This window comes from Camelus bactrianus, chromosome 17 (assembly GCF_048773025.1).
Source record: "Camelus bactrianus isolate YW-2024 breed Bactrian camel chromosome 17, ASM4877302v1, whole genome shotgun sequence".
In the NCBI taxonomy this organism is placed as follows: Eukaryota; Metazoa; Chordata; class Mammalia; order Artiodactyla; family Camelidae; genus Camelus; species Camelus bactrianus.
The window spans coordinates 11,166,750-11,174,286 of NC_133555.1; positions in this window are offsets into that span (position 1 = coordinate 11,166,750).

Sequence of the window (7,537 nt, forward strand, 5' to 3'; positions counted from 1 at the left end):
GTAGCTAGATAGAAAACTGTTCTCTCTGTCACCGAATAGGCCAAAAGAAACCAGTGAGGCCTCACAGAAGTAGCAAGTGCGGGAGACAGCTCCCCCCAAACGCCCCTAGGACTGGAGGAGGTAAGGGCAACGCTGACGTTATTAAACTCAGAAGCCCAGGGAAGGGGCTTCGGCTCAGCCTGCCGAGCAGGAATTTGGTTGTCTGAGGAGGAGGTGCTGGGTCTCCCAAGAGGGGCGCAGTAAGGCTCCTCTTGCAGGTGCTGGGAGAGCTACAAGCTGGGTTTGATTACTGCTGGGGGAACAAACCGACACTGTCGCCGTGAAGTGCTTGGCATTGGGAACAAGCAGCAGGCGGGAAGGTGCACGTCCCCCTCACCACCACCAGCCTCGCAATGTCTGGCCCCATCGTCACAAAGCCAAATAGAGGAGTGTGGGGTTAGAGCTGAGGGAGGAGAGCATAATGCCCAGCGAGAGCACACGAAGGCCAGGCAAAGAGGGGGGAAGGTACACCCAGCAAGGGGTTGGATCTGGGCTTGAGATGTGTCGCGGTTAAAAACAGCTAACCTGGAGCAGTGAAAGTCACTAGGCTAAGCGCCTGCTTACCACGTGCCCGCTTGTGAGGCTTCGCCAGAGAATCGCACCTCATCTCACAGCCCAGCGTTAGGACGAGCACCCTCCTCTTCCCACTGAAAAGAGAAAATAAAGGCCAGAGAGTTGGAGTCACCTGCCCCAGGTCACAGAGCCAGGAGGTGCCCGCACAGAGCAGAGAGCAATTCAGATCAATCGAATTCACTTTTCTCTTTATGCTCAAATCCAAAAATAAAGAGGACTTACTGTAAAGCTATAGAGGATTATGGTAAAGGAGATGTGAAAATTAATAGCAGGTCTCCTGACTTCGGGGAACTTTTAGAGTAATCAATGTTTTCTGGTATATTCGCTCATAAAAAATCTGGCAGACGGCCTCAATATCTTTCCTTTTTTACCTTTTGTAAAGTCTGTCTCTTCTCTCAGGAATCCTTGTCACATGGTGAAAACCCAGATTCTGTTGATGGGTTTGAAATGACATTGACTGACTGTTGCTTTGATTTCTGTCTTTTGTTCTCAGGATGGTAACTGTCTTTGGGTGAGAACGGTCCTCCTCTGCCTTCTCTAGGATCAAAACCTGGGCTCCAGCTGCCCTCAGAGCCATAACCAGGAGGAAAACTCTCTGGTTTCTTCCTTGTCTGGGTGGGATTGTTCGGATGCAGCTGAAGCACCTGCGGACACAAGGACTTCCCGTTCCTCATGGTGGACGCTGCCTGGACACGCGGATCTGCCCGAGGTTTGGAGAAAATGTAAGACCTTGTTCATTCATTTATTCTCAGGCTGAAGTGTAGGTTGAGTTAAAAGTCTGACTTCCTTTAAAAGATGAACCTGCGTGGCAGTCTTGTGGAATTAGAGGGGGGAGCTCTGCGTCTCTGGGCAGCTGCTGGCTCTCAGGCTCTGTGTCATTTACTCCCACTGCCACCTAATCCGTGTCTCCCTGCCCCTGGGTTCACCCATCCTCCGCCTGGCCACCATATGCTCACTGCCGAATGCAAACCTGGTGACAAGACGCCTTGCTCTGGGGAAGGTGATCATTCTGAGCATGGTCCTCCATACAACCTCACCTCAGCCACTTACGCCTTCCCGCTCTGACCTCCTGCTCCCTGGTTCCCCGCTGCCTCAGGACTCTTGCATATGCTGTTCCCGCTATGCTACACCCTCCCCCACATACACCTCCTTCCCGTCCTGTCCTTGACTCTTACTCACAATCCTTCAGGCAGCATTTCCTGATCCCCAGACAGGCCGGCTTCTCCAGTTGCAAGAGCACAGCTCCCCAGACTTCTCCAGTCTAGCATTTGTCATTCATGACATGTGCTCGCCTGTCTGATCCATGTCTGCCCTGTTTTTCCCACCGGAATATAGCTTCTGGGGGAGGAGGAGCAGGCCTGTTCCGTTCACCACTGTGGGTCCTCAACAACTAACAGTCCGCTGGAACGTGACGACCGCTTGATAACGATGTCACGAAGGGGAAAGTAACATCCATGAGCACAGCTGGTGGGGGGCGGTGAGCAACCTCTTCATCCCCATTCTGCTCTGGCTTTCCCTCCTCTCCCCGGAGGCCAGTGCCAGTGTCTTCTCAGTCCAGGTGCCCTCGGTGAGTTCTCTCTCCAGGCAGGCTGTAGCTTGATGTCCCTTGGCTGTCACAGCACCCACACAAGGTCATGGGGGCCACTGCACGGGAAGTCCCATGGGGAAGTTCTAAGGTGGGGCCCAGGGGTCTGCATTTCACAAGCACCCCAGGAGCCCCGGGCTCGCCTGGAAAACACGGCCGCAGCCGCACATCCGGCTCCATCCGCACCCAACCGCCCTGACCTCAGAAGCCTCTTCCCCACCTCAGGCCTCTGTGTCTGCGACATCCTGCCCTGCACTAGCTTCCTTTCCCCGCTGTCATGAACTGCCACAAACTCGGCGCCTTACAGGACAGAAGTTTATTGTCTCACCACTCTGAAGGTCAGAAGTCCAAAACCAGTCTAAGTGAGCAAACATCCAGGTGCTGGAAAAGCTGTGTTCTCTGCAGGGAGACGCGTTTCCTCGCCTTTTCCCGCTTCTGGAGGCCGCTGAGGCTCTCTGCACCGCTGCTCCTGTCACCACACTCCTCCTCTGACGCTGACCCTCCTGCCTTCTTCTCACAGGACCCTAGTGATGGTACTGAGTCACCCAGATGGTCGAGGATAATCTTCCATCTCAGGATCCTTAATGTAACACGCCTGCGAAGTCTCTTGTTCCGCATGAGGTGACACAGTCCCAGGTTCCAGGGACTGGGTTGTGGACATCTTTGGGGGACCAGTATTGCACCGAGCACATGCCCTGGTCCCCCCCACCGCGTTCTTCCGTCCCTGCCATTTCCAAGGACTGCGTGCCCCACGACTGCCTGCCGAGCTCCCGCCGCACTGCACGCCCCGCCTGCCGTCAGTGTCTCTCCTTGTCTTCCACTCCAGTGATTACGTTCTTTTTGGAGACAGACTGGTCTGAATCTGAAGTCCCAGCTCTGCTAGTTCCACGCTGTGCAAGCTTGGTAACCAAACTTCCACTGTCTGGTTCCTTTCTAGTGGGTTTGCAAATGCCTACGTGCGGAGCAGTAGGGCGGGCTGACTGGAGTACTGGATGGAAAGTCTCTCTCCCAGGGCTTGGCAGGTGGAAAGCATTCAGCTGAGGTAGGTTATTGCAATCCTTATCTTCAACATCTCCCCCTTTCTCCTGTCCTAACTTGGGGTCTGGGGGTCTATACTGGATTCTCTCTGTAAGTCATCACTCGAGCAGCACCATACAAGGACTGGGGAGGCAGAGGCTGGACTCTTCTGTCTGTCACATCCTTTTCCAAGTTGAAATTAGTCCAACAATTATTTATCGGCCCCATCCCAGCACTGGGCTCTGCATGGAGCATACGTAAGGGAGTGAGGCATGGTCTCTGTCCTCAGCAGGCGCTCTACAGACAATGTAACCAAAAAAAGTAAATAAATAAAATTTCAACATAAAATGGCAAATGCCACAGTTGCTTGGTCAAACCAGGAGAGATGTTTGGATGAAGGGACCCTTGAGCTGAGTGAGTTAGGAAACACTTTTGCAGGGAGAGGGCTATGGCTTTCTGTATGCATGGATTACATCACTGCCCAAGGCACTGGGCCAAACCGTCATCAGCAAGATTTATGCTTGAGTGTTTCAGAAAAATAAGAGCTTCACAGCGCTGTTCTTCTAAGCCCAAGCCTGGCACAGGGAGCGCTTGCGGTGGGGGCCTGGCTCATCCCGGGGTGCCCTGCCTTTCCAGGGACAGGTCTGACATAAATTTAAAGCAACGCAGTCAGTTCACTTGACTGGAGTATGGCGGCTGCCCGAGCATCCCGGCCAGCACAGAGGGGCTCCTGCCAGCGGGAAACAACCTTGTGACGAAGCACAAGAGACAGCAGGCCGGCTCCCTGGCTTCCTGGGTCTCGGCTCGTTATTGCCTCCGCCCATCCCCTGCGGTCTGGCTTCCTGGAGCAGAAGAACCCCGAGATGGCTGAACCTGGAGTAAACAAGGTGACGGTAAATTCGCTGAAAATGCCTCATTCGGCCAACATCACGATCAACAAAAGCAAATCCCAGCATCATTTTTCAGCTGCGTTAATTCATGCAACAGTACGAGCAACAATCTAGGACCGAGGCCCGCTGAGACGGCCCGGGTGCGGTCCGTGTAAGGCAGCACCTCCCCGAAAGCCGTGGGAATCCCTTCATCTCACGCTTGTATGTTCTCAGTAGAAGCTTTGCAGTGTTTCTAAGGCACTGGGTCGTGGCCACAGTTCTTAATAGAATATAAAATTAAAGTCTTTAGGAAACCCTAATAACACCCTAATTTCAGTCGATGAAAACCAAGTTTCAGTTACCCATGTTTTTTAACTTTATTAGTAAATAGTCCTTAGTTGTGCATCAAAATGAACATCTATAGGTTTGGGTCTTCTGTCTCCAAAGAAAAGACGTACATCCTGGGATACATTTATAACCCATCTGGGAGGACTCTTATAGCCTGCAGTGGACTCAGGGCCTCACCGTAGGAAACTCTGCTCTACTGAAACCAGCATCCGTTCCTCTTCTCCCAGCCCCGTGGATTGGCTTCTCATGTTTTCTGTCTTGGGCGAAGCTGAGGCGTGTCCGACAGGGTTGAGAGAAGCAGGAACAGGGCTGCAAATCTCTAGCAGGAGGAGAAATCGGAAGTGTATCCAGGCAGTGGAAAGATGGGAGCCAAGTGGATCGGACAAAGGTTAAGGAGCACTCTGTGAGCTAAGATCTGAATTCACAGAGTCACAGAAAATGAAAGGTGACTGGGACCTAGAAAATCTTTCAGCCTGAACCTCCCAGTTCATAGGGAGACAGTGACTGGAGATCTTAAGAAATAGGCGTGATAGCCCCCACCTCTCACGGTGGCCGTCAGCTCAGTGAAAGGATGTGTGCAAAGCAGGCAGCTCGGCTTAGCATGTGAGTGACAAAAGCAGAACTCAGCCCCCCAGTTTAGAGGAAGTGCTCTGCCAGGAAGCGCAGGCGCACAGGAGACTCACAGCGCAGCGACGGTGATCTCAGGAGCGCGACTGCGCCTCGTCTGGTCCGCGCGGAGGGGTTTTGTATGTGTCCGTTTGGGCGGCAGTGACCCTCAAGCCCGGCGTCTGACTCCAGCCAGTCAAGGCGGGCTTTATGTGCTCCTGTCCCACGGCAGGGGCCTCTAGGTAGCACGTGCCACATCTGTGTGTGTCTGATGTCAACTGCTGTTGTGACTCTTTGGAAAAAAAATACATACCTCCTCTTAATTTTTTTAAATAATGGAAGTACTTACTTACAATTATGTTTACTGATAAATTATTGTGATCGTGACCTCTTGGGAAAATAGAAAGGGTTTAGAATCCAGTTCAAGTTGCGGGGGGGACTCCCAGTATCAGGAGGTAACCACAAAATCAGGATATTTAATTATTTTGATTGGGTATTATTTCATCTGTGCGTTTATTTCCATATATATCAGTCAAGATTTCCAGTAGCAAACAGAAACTGGTGCTGACTCACTTTAGCGAAAAACAATTCATTAGGAAGATATCAGATGACTCGGAAAAGATTGGACGTTAAGTTTGTTTCCACCTTGCATGTTTTAAGTAATGCTAACATCAACAGCACTTTGCATAAATTTTTCTCTGCTCTGTGAATTATTTCCATGGGATACATGTCTAGATGTAAAGACCAAAGGTAACTCCTTTTAGATCAGGAGGTCCCTCTTCTTGGGTCCCTAGTTTTTGATTAAGCTCTTGGATGGTTAATGTAAGTCCATAAGTCATTCTCACGAAGGAACACTGGTGAGTGATCAGACCCGTCAGTGCTTGCCTGTCTAGGATGTGTACACTGTGAGGCCTACCAACTGCTCCTGTCCACATGCGGCGGTCTGATGCCACCGCTGAAAGCTGAACAATGAAAAGAGAAGCTTCTATGTGCTGCTCCTGCGACCACCAATAACTAGCTCTGCGTCCGTGCTGAGTCCAGCAGTGTCGGAAAGAGTGGTGAGGCCACCCATCTCCTCCATCCTTCTCCTCTTAGAATGTCCCTGCCCTCCTCATAGAAGTGTGTCCACTCCTTCCAGCAGTCATCACAGTTCAAATATCACAGTTTCTCTTGAGGAAAAAAAAAAAAGGTGTCATATGGCCCACTGCCCTGGACACTTTGTCAGGTGATTTATATCCCGCCTTCTCCCCCACCTCCACCTTCAGACGACAACCCGCCAAGCGCAGGGTTACATGTCAGTCCATCATCTTTTTGCTCCGCCAGCTCATTGTCCCCATTCTCCCCGGGGAACGTAAGCTCCCTGAGGACAGGCACTCCTGTCTGTTCCCTTGCAATGTCAGTCTCCCCGGTTCTGGTGATACCACTTCGCACGTAGCAGACATGCCGTGAACTCAGATTGATCTGAGTTGAAGAATTGCCAAGTAATTTGGAGTCTGGCATCTCAGCATGAGCTTTGTCTCTGAACGCTTTGGGCTCTGTTCTCGGCTCTGGCCCCGGCCTGCAAACCGTCGTAGCCTTTTTCCGCCTACGTGGCTTTCCAGTTAGTTTCTCTACTGAACTCATTGGTAGACACTTTTCTCCATCGTTCTGTTTTTCTTTAATTGAAAGCCGCATTACTCATGCATCCATTACTAACTTCCTATGACGTATCTTTTCTGGTTAACACGAAGGGTCTTAATTTTTCTGCTACATCTTAACACAGATGGTTCACTAATGTCAATGGCGGCTAAGAATATTTTTACTGGAATCTGGGGACCCAAGCCCTCTGCCTGCTGTCAAAAGTATATTTATTCAGATCCTAATTTGGTCAGTTTCCCTGTCTCTCTTCTCATTTCCCTCATGAACTGCTTAACTTTCTCATACAGCACGGCTGTTATGAGACATCTTACTCTGGTTGCATCGGAGTTTGGTCATGGTGCTGGCCTCTCACTTTTAAGCTAGAAGCTTATGACGTTATTCTGTTCCTGGTCATTAGATGGCATCAGAGGGAGTGTCCAGCCACGGTCCCGGCTAAGTGTGGGAGGGTGATGGGAGTCGAAAGCGTCAGCCTCAGCAGTTCCACTTACATTTGTTTTATTTATTTATACATCCATGTAAATTTCATTTGGGCGAAGTATTCTGAAACATATATGTGCGTATATATCTGAATATATGTATATATATGTGTGTGTGTGTATATATATGTTTGTATTTATATGTACATTTATGTACGCGTGCACACGCACACACACACACGGGAAACCTCTGACTTGGTTCCTCCCGGTGGCAGATGTTACTAATCAAAAGACAAAGTATTTTAAGTCAGGCTTGGCCTTAGGATTCACTTTAGCCAGTGCAGTGTGTGTGGAGGGGACATGTGTCACTGGTAAGCTGAAGCATTTAAGAGACAGTGCTCAATTCTTCTGGCTTTTTCTTCCCCCATGGCAATCAGTGATCATGG